Below are 18,417 nucleotides of genomic sequence, written 5' to 3'. Positions count from 1 at the left end.
TCAGACCACTACTACAACTTTTGAGAGCAAAGAATAAGTTATGTATACTCTGTTACTGATTTGTCTTTTGGGAAACACCTGGCCATTTAAGTATTCATATCACCCCTGTTTGTGCACGGAAGAAAGTCCAGCATTTTCTAGTTTATCCCTGCCCCCGCCTGAGTGTATACTATATAGTTATACAGTACGTTTGACACCAAAGTACTTAGCAAGGCCCCTAGCGCAGAGCAGGTGTTCCATAAATGATTACTATGTTTAAATGACTGGTGTTCAAACCCAGGAAAACCACAGTCAAGAAGCTGAAATGTTTGTCTTTCACTAAATGCTAATGTTAAACACAACGTGAGCTCAAACTTGAAAAAACAGAAATTAGAAAGTGATGAGTTAGAGGAGGGGCAGGTAGGACAGCAGACATCAGACTCTGAGAGCTAGCCTGACACATTTCAAAAAGTGAAAGAGATGAGAGCTCAGGGTTTCTTGGAATGTGTCCTAAGACTCTTAAGACAAGAGGTCTGTTAAATAATCACTAATAGTGAACTCTGAGCACAGAAGATGGAGGAGGAAGAGGGGTAGGACAGGAGGTGCCTGTAGGATCCTGGAATTGCCTGCTCATCTCCTCTTCCTTCTCACCCATTCCAGACCCTGTACATTGGCTTGCAGTGAAGGGGGTGTTCAGGCTCAACTCTTGCCAGGTTCATCCCACTTGAGTTCACTGGGAGAGAAGAAGGAATGAATGACTCTTTGCTTCTCTGCCTCTCACTCCACCACCCCTGCCAAAAATTAAACATATATGATGGAAAGAAACAATCTCTCTGACCGCTAAGCTCTGATGTAGCATACAATATGGTCCAAACATGTCTGCCGGCCTCTCTTAGGGAAGTTTTTTGCTCTAAAGCCACCCACACATGTCCTTTAGTATATGTGTGTGTGCATGCATGTGTGTATGTGCCTCTGTGTGTGTGTGTGTGTGTGTGTGTTAGTACAGAGGGGATCAGCTTTAACCTTAGGCTAGATTCACCATACTAATAAATATTTTTAACTTCTGAGGGTCACTAGGTTCACATTGGAGTGTTTTTCATAGTACAAATGGAAGTTTGTGAATTTTTTAAGATCATACATTAGAAGGTAAAACAACCAAACAACCAGCCAACAAACCTCACAACAACAACAACAAAACCTACCCTAAAGTTTTAAACTTACTTTCAAGACTACTTCATATTATAAAAAATTTTATAATCAGTGTTTAAAAATGAACACACATTTATTTTACAGGACACGTACCAGATATCTTCTTGATCAAATGCTTTTGCTTTCTGTTATTTCTCCATCTTAAGACCTTTACTCTTTCCTCTAAAGCCCTTCGGAAGCCTGACTGAGCTAGTTTGAAAACTCCATCAACTAGAACTTACAGATGAGATCTCAAAGGCTTGGGTGATTTGGAAAACTTTCAGAAATATCTTTCAGAAATGTTCAGTTGCCTCAAGTTCATTTACAGCATTCGGAGATTTGGATGAGAGGAAGGGTAAAGGCCTACACCTGCTCTGTCCAACACAAAAGCCACAGGTGGCCATGAGCAATTAACGTGCAAAGAGTGCAACTAAGGAAATTTTAAGTATGATTGGAACAACCTGGATACATGTATATACTCTTTAAAAATTAAGTTTATGAAATCTAAGTACACGTCATGGGTTTCAGGTGAAAACTTGGTATCTGAAATGAGATGTGCTCTAAGTGTAAAATACACACCAGATTCTGAACACTTCCTATGAAAAAAGTCATTAATGTATTTTTGTATTGATTAAATGTGAAAATGATAATATGCTGAAGATATTGGGTGGAATAAAGGATATTATTAAAGTTGTTTTACCTCTTTCTTTTTACTTGTTTAATGTAACTACTAGAAAATTTAAGATTACACATATGGCTCACATTTTATTTTCATTTGTTAGTGCTGGTCCAAAGGGCAGTTTTGACTTAAATATAACTATTGTAGTTCATCCACCTGCCTTATCATATCTCCCGCAGTAAGCTTTAATATTTATTTGTCAAACATGCTTTTTGTGTTCAAACAGAATTACTTAAATCTTCAAAGGGAAATTGAGGTCAGGAAGGAAGAGAACCAAAAGAGGCAAAAGGCTACAGGCAATGAGCTTTCTTCTCCATGAACAAGCAAATGCAACTGCTTCTTATTGCAGTCACAAAAATTTGTAAGTGTCTAATTCTTGAGTGAAATATATATATACAAACATATATTTGTATGTATATACATACATATATATATACATATACAAGTATATGTATGTATATATACAGGCATACCTTGGAGATAGTGTGGGTTCAGTTCCAGAACACCCCAATAAAGTAAATATTGCTTTATTCACACAATTTTTTGGTTTCCCAGTGCATATAAAAGTTATATTTACACTATACTCCAGTCTATTAAGTGTGCAGTAGCATTATGTCTAAAAAAACCACGTACATACCTTAATTTAAAAATACTTTAGGGGGCTTCCCTGGTGGCGCAGTGGTTGAGAGTCCGCCTGCCGATTCAGGGGACACGGGTTTGTGCCCCGGTCCGGGAAGATCCCACATGCCGCGGAGCGGCTGGGCCCTTGAGCCATGGCCGCTGAGCCTGCGCGTCCGGAGCCTGTGCTCCGCAATGGGAGAGGCCACAACAGTGAGAGGCCCGCGGACCGCAAAAAAAAAAAAAAAAAAAAAAAAACTTTAGGGGACTTCCCTGGTGGCGCAGTGGTTAAGAATCTGCCTGCCAATGCAGGGGACATGGGTCGAACCCTGGTCCAGGAAGATCCCACATGCCACGTAGCAACTAAGCCAGTGCGCCATAACTACTGAGCCTGCACGCCACAACTACTTAAGCCCAAGCACCTACAGCCTGCGCTCCTCAACAACAGAAGCCACTGCAATGAGAAGCCCACTCACCGCAACGAAGAGTAGCCCCCGCTCACCACAACTAGAGAAAGTCCGCATGCAGCAACGAAGACCCAACGCAGCCAAAAATGCGTTAATGCGAAAAATTGCTAACCATCATCTGAGCCTTCAGCCGGTCTTAATCTGTTTGCAATAGTAACATCAAAGATCACTGATCACAGATCACCATAACAAATATAATAATAATAAAAAAATTGAAATATTGCAAGAATTACCCAAAATGTGACACAGAGACATGAAGTGAGCAAATGCTGTTGGAAAAATTGTGGCAATAGATTGCTCAATATAGGGTTGCCACAAACATTCAGTTTTTAAAAAAAAATGTAATATCTTTGAAGCACATAAAGTGAAGTGCAATAAAATGAAGTACACTTTTATGTATACATATATGGTCACTGATAGAATCACAGAGAGATTCAAAGAAGTGAAAGTTACAACAAGGTGGAAGGTGGAAAGGAAATTTCATTCTGACCAGTTTTCCGTGACACTATATGGACAAAAATTGGGAATAGGAAAGGGGTGCTTTAAGAATAAATTTTCGTGGCACTGTCAACGGAACTTTGGACTTACAGAAAACACATTTCTAATGATACAGTAACTACAAAATGTCAAGGGCTGGTGGTGGGAGAGTAGGCGTCAAGGGAAGAAAATTCATGACATTTCCAAATCAGAGGAATTTTCTTTGGACATTTTTACATTTTCCTCTCCAGAAGGTTTATCCCAGCTCCAGGTTGAGCTGCTTCTGCACCTTAAAAATCCTACCCTTGAAATCTCTAATACTAGTCCTGCAAATCACTACTGGATACAGTATCCATGATTCTGGCACCTTGGATTCTCTCTGCACCACTGCTTCTTAGATGGTAATTGCACCTCCAAACATCTATAGTGCTTCATCCAATCGGTAGTTCCATTATCCACGCCATCACAATGTAGAAACCTGAGTTTGTCCCAACTTCTTCTTCTTCCTTACCTCCCCAACACCTAATCAACCAATCACCATGTCCAGAATCTCTCAACTTTATCCTCTCCCTCTATACCCACTCATCAGCTCTCTAGTGGACCCAAAGCCTCATAAGTTATCTCCCAGTGTTCAGCATTATCCCCTTACATCCACACTTCAAAACCTTTCAAAAATTATCTAAAATTTAAATCTGACAACATAATTCCCCATTTAAATACACTCGAAGACTACACATCATCTACAGAATTCAGGTTCTTTTGCCTGTCCCACAGGCCCTTGGTGCCTGGCACCTACTCGCCAACCTCTACAACTTCATCACTTGTTATTTCTTGACTCATAATTAATGCTTAAATCATATCAACTGTTTATGATTCCCTGCGGATCCTATGCTATTTTATGACTTTCTGCCTTTGCTTATACTTATCCCTCCATCTGGAACACCTTTTCCACTTATCTTACTGTTGTTTATCCTTCCAGGCCCAATTCAGTTATAATTTGTCACAGGAAGTCTTCCCTGAACCCCAAGCTGAGCTGTGGGTACTCTTCTCTGTATTCTCATGGTACAGGAGGCAGATTTCTACTTCAGTATTTAACATGTTATGTTGAAATCATTAAAATTATCTGCTAAGTGTCTGTCTCTTCTTCCAGACCCTAAGACCTACTAAAGTGGGACAAAAACTTAGTCATCTTTACAGTCCCACTGTCAATGTCAGCTGACTTTTGGCAACTGATTGTTGGAATGACTTGAACAGCGGGAATTGTCTGAAGGGGTTGGGGTGGAAAACTCTACACCTGTAAAGTCGGAGCTTGTACTCTTGGCGGTCTCACCATTGACCAAGGGACTGAAATTGCAGGAAAGTAATAACATAGTGGCAGAATGAGAGTGAGAGAAGAAGGTAACCACAAGCTGTTGACATAAAAATGATCCTAGAGGGAAGGACTTATATAATCAGTGAACACATGGGGCTGCCCTCATCGGTAGCCTGAAATCTGGAACCTGTCCTCCAGGATGCACGTGGTCTTGTTAGAATATTGCCCATCTCTGGACCTTTAATTCTACCTTTACAAATTATTTAATCAGATTTCACCTGTATAAAAACAATTGTGGATTCAGGGAGTGTAGTTTTCCAAAGTACACACAGATCTGATTATGTTTGTGATTAAAACAAGATCTAGTGGATTTAAGAGCCAGCCCTTGGAAAACGAACACATCAACTCTCAGTATGAAGAACAGAGCTGAAAGCAATATCCAAATGACTTACCCAATCACTTTTTCAAGAAAGTTTTCTGAGGACTTTCCCAATTGGCAACAAATACCTAGTGGTCCACAGTGCGACAGCTATCCATTTCCAATCTGGGAAGATCACTGGGACCTGCAAGATTGAATTGGCACTCTTAATTTCTGGCTCAGCACCAAGGCTTTGCCTAGATGAGTGACTAATGGAGAGGTTGGCTTTCTTTTATGTTCAGTTAAACGTATTAGGCAGAGTGCGCTTGGAGTGTCGAGGGATGGTGACTAACATTTCATCTCCCACTTTACTGACATACCACTTTATATGTTATCTAAGTGATGGAAAATCAACAGATGCCCATAATGAAGAACTCCTGTCCAGAGGGCAGCCAGTGGAAAGGAGAGTTGCCTCTCACTGCCTCTTCTCCCATGTTTGCATTTGGCTTTATTACAGCGGCAAACCAGTCACCCTAAGAAGAGCTGATCTTGTGGCTTGAGATTTTCCAAGCCAGATGTGCAGATGAACAACAGGAAAGCATATTTGAAAAGCTTTCAAGCCCATTTGAACTTGCGTAGGTTTCACATACACTCTGTGAGCCCAAAGCTTATGAAAGGGTGTGTTCTTGGACCGTGGTGCCTGGAGGCCGGCACCTGGGCAGGTATTTCCACACCAAGACACTGAGACAACTATAGCCCTGGAAAATGAGCACAGCCGCCTCTCCCTCCTTTTCCCACACTTCTGGGCAGAGAATTGGCCCCAGGAAAGTATAGTGTGAGCTGGGAACAGCAGGAAGAGGTAGGCAGAGGAGCAATGACAGCAGAAAGAGCGACGAGGTCAACACTAATAGCAGAGTAGCAGGAGGGAGGTGATGATCTGGGAAGAGCGGCCAGTCTGACAACCCTGCATTATGTTGTCAAAGGCTAAACCGAGCAGTCTTACTCCCTTTTCGACTGTGGGAAAGGGTTATTATGACTGAGCCTGGTTTCCCAAATCATTCTCTAGTGATCGTACCTCTCCAAATGTTAAGCAGATGAGAGACGACGTTGTATGCAAGACCTGCAGTTGAGCCCAGATGGAAAGGGCATGGTAAAGATAAAATGATGTGTTGCCCATGCACCATTACATACATTTAGAAATAAAACTTCCCTTATACTATGCCATGCATTATGAAAATTTCCCTCCCAGTTTCTTGTGTTATCAGATAGTTGTTCTTGTACATGACATCCCAAGCATGAATAGCAGAAGTGCGCACTCACGTGTCAAATGCCTACTGCATGAAGGGACCAGCTGTTGGTCCTGACCCGCTGCTAACCCAGGTGGGTTCTGCACAGGAAGTGAATACCTTGTATGAAACACAATGTGGGCCTCTTCTGAGCCCCAGATGGACTGGTGCTGTCAAGTCCTCCCAAGGAAAAGGTCAGTGGCCAAATTCTCCTCTGTCCAAACACAGAACTCTTACTGTGTGGTCAAGACACATGGATATGGACCATGACAAGGACACCAGAGCTCCATTTCCTAACATTTGCTATCTCCTAACATTTGTAGAGTGAGTCGTCGGGTACCCTGTGGCTGTCCTACACACTGTTCATCTCTGTGATGGCTCCGGTGGTAAGGTCGATGTTACTGCTTGGACCTCATCTCCTGCCAGCTTCCCACTTTGCACACCCACTTTAGCACCACTGACCTTGATGTTCTCACCTCAGCCCTGGGCCTTTGCAATCGTACTTCACATCCTTTCCTCCTGGGGCTAACTCCCTTGGGTTCAGTTTCTGCTTGAACATCACAACCTTAGAAAGGCTTTCCCTGACCATCTTATCAACCTCCTCCTCCAATTCACTCCCCTCTATCTCTACACATTCTACCACCCTAACCCTGTCTATTTCTCTGCAGGCACTTTTAACTAAAAATTATATGAACCTTTATTTCGTCATTTTGATATTGTTGTCTATGCAACTAAAATGTAGGATCTATAGAGGCATGGGCTTTTACTCTCTTCTTTACTGATTTCTAGTGCCAAGACAGTGCTTGATACATAGTAGGGGGGGCAACAAATACTGGTCGACTGAATGAATGAGTGAATGATGCGAGGAGAATGTACCATTAACTGGCTTGTTCTCCACCACTCCATTAGGCAGAGTGCGGGCTGTGACTCAAATCAGGTCTTTGGATTTCGAATTCCATGCTATTTCCTGTACACAAGGTTGCCTCTATTGCAAAACTTACATTTGGTTTCAATGTTTATTCTGGGGAAAATAAACTAATCTAGACAGGAATCCTAAGGCCACTGTCACCACTCATGATTTAGAAACACTCTGATGAATTATTATCAGGCATTTTATTTTTAACCCTCCTAAAACTAAAAGCAGCACTTTCCCTAAGAGATCGCAAAGCTAGACACCCAAGACAATAGTTTCTAGAAGAGTGGGAGCTAACAAGCCTCGATGAATTTGGGCTGTTTTCAATTAGCTCCTAATAATGAGTGATACAAAAGGACTCCCAGAGAGCAGAAGAGTCGCCATCTTGATTTCAAGTAAACAGATTATACTCTGGATTATAATGTGCTGCTCAAATGGTCACCTTACATATGGGTAATAGCAACTTTCCTGAATCCCCAGGTCCTCTGACAGAAAAATCTCTCCCTTTGAGATCTGTGGCACTTGCCTGATACCACATGTAAGATCCACATATGTAAAAGACTACACATATTCTAAAATTCTTATTATGTACTTAAATATGTATTAAGCATTTATATCATTATCAAGTATTTTTCAGATATAGAAGTTATATATGCTCTCATATAAAATCTGGAAAATTAAACTCCTAAATGAGAAAATCATTCAGAATCCCACATAATTTTACAGATGAACTGCAGAATCATTTAGCCAAGCTCAAAGAAGAAAAATTCTGCTGGAATTGTATTTGATTTTTTTTATGTTTATATTTCATGAAACATAAATTAACACAAATAATTGGCATTTTTATAATATTCAGTCCAATTCTGTAAGCATGATATATATTTCCATTTGTTTAGTTTTAAAAATATAATCTCAGTATATATAAATGCATTATAGATATAATATATGTATTATATATACCTGCATTATACACACACCAAAATTAATCAAATATATGCAGGACTTATATGAAGAAAAATGCAAAACTTTACTGAGGTATATAAATAAGACCTGAGTATATATCTGAATAATGTATCTATTATATATGTATAGAAATATATATATTTTTGAATAATGTATGGATCATTGTGTACATAGTTTTACAATGTTTTTTGAAATTGAAAATAATTTTTAATAGTTCTGTTACATTTCATCATGTGATTGTCACATACACTATTTAACTGTTGTCCTACCATTGGCTATTTAGGTAGATTCCAAGTTTTTACTCTAAGCAATGTTGAAACGAACATTGGTTTTCAGTAGTGGAATTATGAGATTGAAATATATGAACTTCTCAAAAAATCTTGATACATAGTACCAAATACTTTTCTAGAAGGGTTGAACTAATTTACATGCCTTTGATATCTCAATTTAGTTTACCATTGCTCTCTTCTAATATTTGCTAATTTGTAGGCAAACATGGTATCTAGCTCTCATTTTAGTTCACATTTCTTTGAGCAATGAAGTTGACATTTAGGAAAACAGTTCAGCGGTATTACTTGTGCTTTGATAAAGTTCCTTTGTTCACGTTCTGAAATCCGATTCCAGTTGTTTTAGGGAGATAGTAAATGGTGGGTTAGGAACTATTTAATAATTAGCTTGCAGGGGGGTTATTTGGAGCACATGCTGATTTCTGGTGTAAATACTCCCCTCATAGCTTATTTCAAGCTACCAACACGACATGACTGAACATTTAGTTGGGAAGAGGTATATGCTGTGGACTCTAGCAAACGGGAATGAGCTGGCACCAGCACATCACTGGAGTGTGGCTTTATGTTTAAATACTGAGTTTGGAGTTGTGGTCAGGCTTGGGTTCCCAGTCTGTGTACTAGCTTTGTGATCTTGGGCATGCATATCATACACAGTTTTTTTTTGAAGATTTAATAAGATAATTAAAGTATTTAGCACAGTTTCTAGCCCAGAGTAATAAGTAAATAATAGCTGTTATTATTATTTTTTATATAGCACTAGTAATGTTTGTTTTTTCCTTTGTTGAATTGTCTATTCCTATTCTTTGACCATTTATCTTTCAGGTTATTACTCTTTTTCTTATTGATTTACAAATACTTTACATATTGTGGGTATTAACCATTAGGGATATTTTGGGCTTCTTTTTCTCAGATTTTTGCTTCTTAATTGAATATATGTTTTTATACAATTAGAAGTTAAAAATAGCTGTTTAGATATATTTGTGATTTCTTCTACTATATTTATGTCTAGAAAACATCACATAATCAGACATGCCATGAATATTTAAAAAAAAATTCCCTTCTAGGTATTTTTCATTTCACTTAGTGCATTTAACTGTTTAAATCTCTTAGAATTTATTTTGGTATATGATATGGGTGAGAAACTAATTTTTAAGTATATAACCTGCTAGCTATGTATGTACTGTGAATTATGTACTATGAACATATCTCTCATTAACTCAGCTTCCTCATTTGTAAATTAAAGATGATAATATTACCAACTTCATACATTTGCTAGAGAACTATTCTGAGTCATAACATGTAAAGCACAGAGAACACTGCCTGATACATTGTGAGTGCTAGATGGGGTTAGCTATCCCCTCTTCCCCATCATTGTCATCATTATTAATAGCATCATCGCCATCTTTACTTTTATGTATCCCATCCTTTCCTTATTGATTTTTTTACATTTAAAGAAGACACTTGATTAGCAAAGCAAGGCAAATAAGATACCACCACTGACAACAAATAAATTCTGACACATTTCTACCTGAGGCCAGAGCCCAGCTTTCACAACTGAAAACACAGCTGTGAGGGGCACTGTGGGATTAAGTTGTTTCCCTTAGGGAAGTTGTTAGAGAGGCAGTCTTGAGACTGCTTTCAGCCTGCAATCCTTTATACACAGAAATAAGGTGCTGCAGGATGCTGTCATTCCCCGGGTCTATACCTGAAGTTGGAGCTTGGACCCGTTTGTCGTGGACACTGTACGGGTGATTCAATCCTAAAAAGAACAAACAGCACTGGAGGGCTACAGCCTGGTCCTTTTCAGAAACCTGGAACTTTGGGAAATTTGTTTCAAATAGAGAGAGGACATTCATTGCCTTACAGACACCAAAGCACTGATTGTCATGACCAGGCCAAGCTGTGACTTCAGGGGCCCACGGAAAGACTTCTGCCTCTACCCCAAGTTTTCCATCCGCAAACTGGAAACAAAACATGCTGTTCCACCTTCAATACAAGCATTGGAGGGGCACTCAGTCAGTTTTTGCTGTGAATAAATGAATATCTTGTCTGATTATTTGCACTAAGCTGTACACGGCTGATCTAAAATTTTGGTTGAAAGTTGGAAGAACTGACAGTGTTGTCCACTGCACGCTTAAAGAAGTAGGGGGGTGGGGAGTCAGTAAAGATTAAGGCAAAGGGACAGAATGGCTAACGGGGAATAGCAAGAAAGCCTGGCACTGCTTAGGACAGTCGTATCTCATCCCCCAAACAACTTCCTGGCTCTGTACAAAGGAACTTTCCACCACAATGTGACATAAGTTATTATGTCAAAGAGATTGTGTGTGTGTGTACTTCCCACGACACAACTCTGAGCAGTACACCGAACTTGGCGCCATAATCTGTTGAATATGGCTTTAATTTATCATTTTATTTCCCTCTTTAGAGCCCCTTAGTCAAATGGTTATCAGTGGGTTGCCCCTCCTTCCAGGGAGGGTTTTCTAGGAGGACTTGCTTTATTACATGGTTAGTGGACATATAAGCAGAAGAGAAGCTGTCACAGGGAGCTGTGGTCCCTGCTGTGGGGAGTTAAGTGGGGTGCTCCTATAATATGGCTCAATTTTAACTTTTCTGAGAAAGTCTTTATTTCTCCTTCACTTTGGAAGGATAATTTCTCAGGATATAGAATTCTACGTTGGTAGGTTTTTTTTTTTCTCAACACTTTAATTATTTTACACTACTCTCTTATGCTTACAGGGTTTCTGGGTAGAAGCAGATGTAATTCTTATCTTCACTCTTCTACAGGTAACATGTTTTTTCCTTCTCTGGCTTCTTTCAATATTTTCTTCCATCTTTCAATATTTTCTTCTATCTTTAGTTTCCTGCAGTTTGAATATGAGATGCCTAGATGTCCGTTTTTTTTTTGGCTTGTATTCTATTTGGGTTTCTATGAGCTTCCTGGATCTGTGGTTTGGTGTCTGACATGAATTTGGAAAACTTCTCAAAAAATAAGATACAAGCGTGGTTGCTTTTTTTTTTTTTCTTTCAGCAAACATTTATTGTATTCCCACTATAAAGAAAGTTTGCATTTGTATTTTTCTCCTTCTCAAGAGAAGGAAAAAATAGGGATTTTATATGCAGGTTTGCAAAGTCTCTACTCTAGCTTCTGACGTTTCTATCTTATTACAAAAAACAGGTTATTTTTTGTTTTTAATCACTACCAAATTGGCAAGTAGAAAATAATAACCCTACACTGAATTATAGATGCTGTGATAACTAGGTTTAAACACTATCTTTATACTCCCATACATAGTCTCACCTCAGTAAGGCTTTTAGGGTTTCTTGAGTTATGAAAATTAATGATAATAAATTTGTGACTCCTAATGATTTACTATATTAGGATCTTATTAGGCTTTTCTGATATTTGAAATATAAGCCTAGTTACTGAAATTTTTATACAACTTTAGGGAGAGGATGGATCTGTTTCCCTCCGTTTTGCTCAAGGTAGCTGAAATTGGGAAGAGAGAATCTGAAGGGGCCTGTTCTGTGCTGACTCCTTTCTCATCTTCTCATCCCCTCCTGTGGTTATCTTTTAAAGCACAAAAATGGGTGGGTTCCAGTTTCTTGATCAGGATATTCCTACTTGTCTCATTACCTTTCACTGTCGACAGGTTCATGTGTGTGTCCAGACCTTTTACTTTCTCTTATGCTGTTGAAGATGTCCATTTGTTAGAAACTTGCTTAATATGTGGCATGCCCCTTCTCGTTTCTGCCAGTGCTGGTCTCTTAGGCTGCAGTTCCTTTTTTGTCACTTGACTTCATCTAGTTCTACAAGGTTATAATCCTCCCTCTCATCATTTTCCTTTGACTAAGAGATAAAATTTTTTAAAATAAATTTATTTACTTAAATTTTATTAACTTTAAAGAAGTAAAACCTTGTTATTTTCATAAAAAGAAAATATAATCTTTTCTGTCTTTGAGGAAAAGTTTTTACAAGAAGTGCTTCGTATTACATTCGTAACTGAAAATTACGATCTCATTCAGAACTTTATTTGGGAAGATTCATTCACCCAGGAAGAGGGGGAAGAATTTCTTTCCTTACTTCTTTCCCTCAGTGCACCTGGACTGTTATTCAAGCTAAAACTATGAGGTCAACTACTGTGTGTGATAACTGGGATGTCTATTTTTTTACTTGAATCACCATCTATAATAGTTTTCAGAGGGAAGATGTATACAGGATTTCAAAGTCATTTACAAATGAACTTTTGAGGATTTCTTGTAATCTAAAAAGCAGGATATTTGTTTTTGCTTTGGGACTAATAAGACTAGAGGGTATATTTGGCAGTGACCATTATTTGGATTGATTTACCTTTTTTTTGTTGTTGCTGCATTACAACAAAATGAATCAGTTATACATATACATATATCCACATATCTCTTCCCTGTTACGTCTCCCTCCGTCCCACCCTCCCTATCCCACCCCTCTAGGCGGTCACAGAGCACCGAGCTGATCTCCCTGTGCTATGCGGCTGCTTCCCGCTAGTTATCTATTTTACATTCGGTAGTGTATATATGTCCATGCCACTCTCTCACTTTCTCCCAGCTTACCCTTGCCCCTCCTCGTGTCCTCAAGTCCATTCTCTAGTAGGTCTGCGTCTTTATTCCAGTCTTGCCCCTAGGTTCTTCATGACCAGTTTTTGGTTTTTTTAGATTCCATATATATGTGTTAGCATACAGTATTTGTTTTTCTCTCTATGACTTACGTCACTCTGTATGACAGACTCTAGGTCCATCCACCTCACTACAAATAACTCAATTTCGTTTCTTTTTATGGCTGAGTAATATTCCATTGTATATATGTGCCACATCTTCTTTATCCATTCATCTGTCGATGGACACTTAGGTTACTTCCATGTCCTGGCTATTGTAAATACAGCTGCAATGAACATTTTGGTACATGACTCTTTTTGAATTATGGTTTTCTCAGGGTATATGCCCAGTAGTGGGATTGCTGGGTTGTATGGTAGTTCTATTTTTAGTATTTTAAGGAACCTCCATACTGTTCTCCATAGTGGCTATATCAATTTACATTCCCACCAAGAGTGCAAGAGGGTTCCCTTTTCTCCACACCCTCTCCAGTATTTATTGTTTCTAGATTTTTTGATGAGGGTCATTCTGACTGGTGTGAGATGGTATCTCATTGTACTTTTGATTTGCATTTCTCTAATTAATGATGTTGAGCATTCTTTCATGTGTTCCTTGGCAATCTGTATATCTTCTTTGGAGAAATGTCTATTTAGGTCTTCTGCCCACTTTTGGACTGGGTTCTTTGTTTTTTTGATATTGAGCTGCACGAGCAGCTTATAAATTTTGGAGATTAATCATTTGTCAGTTGCTTCATTTGCAAATATTTTCTACCATTCTGAGGGTTGTCTTTTCATCTTGTTTATGGTTTCCTTTGTTGTGCAAAAGCTTTTAAGTTTCATTAGATCCCATTTGTTTATTTTTGTTTTTATTTACATTTCGCTAGGAGGTGGGTCAAAAAGGATCTTGCTGTGATTTATGTCAGAGTGTTCTGCCTAGGTTTTCCACTAAGAGTTTGATAGTGCCTGGCCTTACATTTAGGTATTTAATCCATTTTGAGTTTATTTTTCTGTATGGAGTTAGGAAGTGTTCTAATTTCATTCTTTTATATATAGCTGTCCAGTTTTCCTTGCACCACTTATTGAAGAGGCTGTCTTTTCTGCACTGTATATTCTTGCCTCCTTTATAAAAGATAAGGTGACCATATGAGTGTGGGTTTATCTCTGGGTTTTCTATCCTGTTCCATTAATAAATACTTCTGTTTTTGTGCCAGTAACATACTGTCTTGATTACTGAAACTTTGTAGTATAGTCTGAAGTCAGGGAGCTTGATTCCTCCAGCTCCATTTTTCTTTCTAAACATTACTTTGGCTATTCGGGGTCTTTTGTGTTTCCATACAAATTGTGAAATTTTTTGTTCTAGTTCTGTGAAAAATGCCAGTGGTAGTATGAAAGGGGTTGTATTGAATCTGTAGATTGCTTTGGGTAGGATAGTCATTTTCACAATGTTCATCTTTCCAATCCAAGAACATGGTACACCTCTCCATCTATTTGTATCATCTTTAATTTCTTTCATCAGTGTCTTATAATTTTCTGCATACAGGTCTTTTGTCTCCTTAGGTAGGTTTATTCCTAGATATTTTATTCTTTTTGTTGCAATGGTACATGGGAGTGTTTTCTTAATTTCACTTTCAGATTCTTCATCATTAATGTATAGGAATGCAAGAGATTTCTGTGCATTAACTTTGTATCCTGCTACTTTACCAAATTCATTGATTAGCTCTAGTAGTTTTCTGGTAGCATCTTTAGGATTCTCTATGTATAGTATCATGTCCTCTGCAAACAGTGACAGCTTTACTTCTTCTTTTCCGATATGGAATCCTTTTATTTCCTTTTCTTCTCTGATTGCTGTGGCTAAAACTTCCAAACTACGTTGAATAAGAGTGGTGAGAGTGGGCAACCTGTCTTGTTCCTGATTTTAGTGGAAATGGTTTCAGTTTTTCACCATTGAGGATGAAGTTGGCTGTGGGTTTGTCATATATGGCCTTTATTATGTTGAGATAAGCTCCCTCTATGCCTACTCTCTGGAGGATTTTTATCATAAATGGGTGTTGAATTTTGTCAAAAGCTTTTTCTGCATCTATTGAGGTGATCATATGGTTTTTCTCCTTCAATTTGTTAATATGGTGTATCACATTGATTGATTTGCGTATATTGAAGAATCCTTGCATTCCTGGAATAAATCCCACTTGATCATGGTGTATGATCCTTTTAATGTGCTGTTGGATTCTGTTTGCTAGTATTTTGCTAAGGAGTTTTGCATCTATGTTCATCAGGGATATTGGCCTGTAGTTTTCTTTCTTTGTGAGATCTTTGTCTGGTTTTGGTATCAGGGTGATGGTGGCCTCGTAGAATGAGTTTGGGAGTGTTCCTCCCTCTGGTATATTTTGGAAGAGTTTGAGAAGGATAGGTGTTAGCTCTTCTCTAAATGTTTGATAGAATTCATCTGTGAAGCCATCTGGTCCTGGACTTTTGTTTGTTGGAAGATTTTTAATCACAGTCTCAATTTCAGTGCTTGTGATTGGTCTGTTCATATTTTCTATTTCTTCCTGGTTCAGTCTCAGAAGGTTGTGCCTTTCTAAGAATGTGTCCATTTCTTCCAGGTTGTCCTTTTTATTGGCATAGAGTTGCTTGTGGTAATCTCTCATGATCCTTTGTATTTCTGCAGTGTCAGTTGTTACTTCTCCTTTTTCATTTCTAATTCTATTGATTTAAGTCTTCTCCCTTTTTTTCTTGATGAGTCTGGCTAATGGTTTATCAATTTTGTTTATCTTCTCAAAGCACCAGCTTTTAGTTTTAATGATCTTTGCTATCGTTTCCTTCATTACTTTTTCATTTACTTCTGATCTGATCTTTATGACTTCTTTCCTTCTGCTAACGGTGTTTTTTTATTCTTCTTTTGCTCATTGCTTTAGGTGTAAGTTTAAGTTGTTTATTTGAGATGTTTCTTGTTTCTTAAAGTAGGTTTGTATTGCTGTAAACTTCCCTCTTAGAACTGCTTTTGCTGCACTGCATATGTTTTGGGTCGTGGTGTTTTCATTGTCATTTGTTTCTAGGTATTTTTTTATTTCCTCTTTGATTTCTTCAATGATCTCTTGGTTATTAAGTAGTGTATTGTTTAGCCTCCATGTGTTTGTATTTTTCACAGATTTTTTCCTGTAATTGGCATCTAGTCGCATAACATTGTGGTCAGAAAAGATAGTTGATAAGATTTCAATTTTCTTAAATTTACCAAGGCATGATTTGTGACACAAGATATGATCTATCCTGGAGAAAGTTCCATGAGCACTTGAGAAGAAAGTTTATTCTGAAGATGGCTGAGTAGAATGATGTGCTCTCACTCCCTCTTGCGAGAACACCAGAATCACTGCTAGCTGCTGGACAATCACTGACAGGAGGACACTGGAACTCACCAAAAAAGATACCCCACATCCAAAGACAAAGAAAAAGCCACAATGAGACGGTAGGATGGGCGCAATCACAGTAAAATCAAATCCCATAACTGGTGTGTGGGTGACTCACAGACTGGAGAACACTTATACCACAGAAGTCCACCCACTGGAGTGAAGGTTCTGAGCCCCACATCTGGCTTCCCAACCTGGGGGTACGGCAACAGGAAGAGGAACTCCTAGAGAATCAGACTTTGAAGCCTAGTCGGAATTGATTGCAGGACTTCAACAGGACTGAGGGAAACAGAGACTCCACTCTTGGAGGGCACACACAAAATAGTGTGCACATTGGGACCCAGGGGAAGGAGCAGTGACCCCATGGGAGACTGAACCAGACCTACCTGCTGGTGTTTGAGGGTCTCCTGGAGAGGCGGGGTGGGGGAGGGCTGTGGCTAACTGTGGGGACAAGCACACTGGCAGCAAAAGTTCTGGGAAGTACTCCTTGGCGAGAGCCCTCCCAGAGTCTGTCATTAGCCCATCAAAGAGCCCAGGTAGGCTCCAGTGTTGGGTGGCCTCAGGCCAAACAACAAACAGGGAGGGAACCCAGCCCCACCATCAACAGTCAAGTGGATTAAAGTTTTACTGAGCTCTGCCTACTAGAGAAACAGTCAGCTCTACACAACACCAGTCCCTCCCATCAAGACTCTTAGATAGCCTCATCCACCAGAGGGCAGACAGCAGAAACAAGAAGAACTACAATCCTGCAGACTGTGGAACAAAAACCACATTCACAGAAAGGTAGACAAGATGAAAAGGCAGAGGGCTATGTACCAGATGAAGGAAAAAGATAAAACCCCAGAAAAACAACTAAATGAAGTGGAGATAGGCAGTCTTCCAGAAAAACAATTCAGAATAATGATAGTGAAGATGATCCAGGACCCCAGAAAAAGAATGGAGGCAAAGATCAAGAAGATGCAAGAAATGTTTAACAAAGACCTAGAAGAACTAAAGAACAAACAAACAGAGATGAACAGTACAATAACTGAAATGAAAACTATATGAGAAGGAATCAATAGCAGAATAACTGAGACAGAAGAACGGATAAGTGACCTGGAAGACAAAATGGAGGGATCCACTGCTGCGAAAGAGAATAAAGAAAAAGAATGAAAAGAAATGAAGACATCTTAAGAGACCTCTGGAACAACATTAAATGCAACAACATTCACATTATAGGGGACCCAGAAGGAGAAGAGAGAGAGAAAGGACCCGAGAAAATATTTGAAGAGATTATAGTGGAAAAATTCCCTAACATGGGAAAGGAAATAGCCACCCAAGTCCAGGAAGCGCAGCGAGTCCCAGACAGGATAAACCCAAGGAGAAACACGCTGAGACACATAGTAATCAAACTGGCAAAAATTAAAGACAAAGAAAAATTATTGAAAGCAACAAGAGAAAAACGAAAAATAACATACAAGTGGACTCCCATAAGGTTAACAGCTGATTTCTCAGCAGAAACTCTACAAACAAGAAGGGGGTGGCATGATACACTTAAAGTGATGAAAGGGAAGAACCTACAACCAAGATTACTCTACCTGGCAAGGATCTCATTCAGATTCGATGGAGAAATCAAAAGCTTTACAGACAAGCAAAAGCTAAGAGAATTCAGCACCACCAAACCAGCTCTACAACAAATGCTCAAGGAACTTCTCTAAGTGGGAAACACAGGAGAAGAAAAGGACCTACAAAAACAAAAACAAAACAATTAATAAAATGGTCACAGGAACATGCATATCGATAATTACCTTAAACGTGAATGGATTAACTGCTCTAACCAAAAGACACAGGCTTGCTGAATGGATACAAAAACAAGACCCATATA

General features: G+C 39.0%; 1 long non-coding RNA gene across 2 annotated transcripts in view; it reads right to left on the bottom strand.

Annotated features, from left to right (window-relative positions):
- The window catches only part of LOC149749564 (uncharacterized), a 261,984-nt gene that overhangs the window by 15,482 nt on the left and 228,085 nt on the right, over positions 1-18,417 (bottom strand). For both annotated transcript variants that reach the window (XR_016392662.1, XR_016392663.1), the window contains exon 6: positions 5,173-5,283. This is a non-coding gene — a long non-coding RNA (uncharacterized LOC149749564). The remainder of the gene's footprint in view (positions 1-5,172; positions 5,284-18,417) is intronic.

The sequence above is a fragment of the Delphinapterus leucas genome, chromosome 3 (assembly GCF_059928025.1).
Source record: "Delphinapterus leucas isolate spDelLeu-1000000601 "Yukka" chromosome 3, BTC_Dleu_Yukka2, whole genome shotgun sequence".
Lineage (NCBI taxonomy): Eukaryota > Metazoa > Chordata > Mammalia > Artiodactyla > Monodontidae > Delphinapterus > Delphinapterus leucas.
Note: the sequence above shows the minus strand (reverse complement) of the source record. Positions and strands in the feature narration are given on the sequence as shown.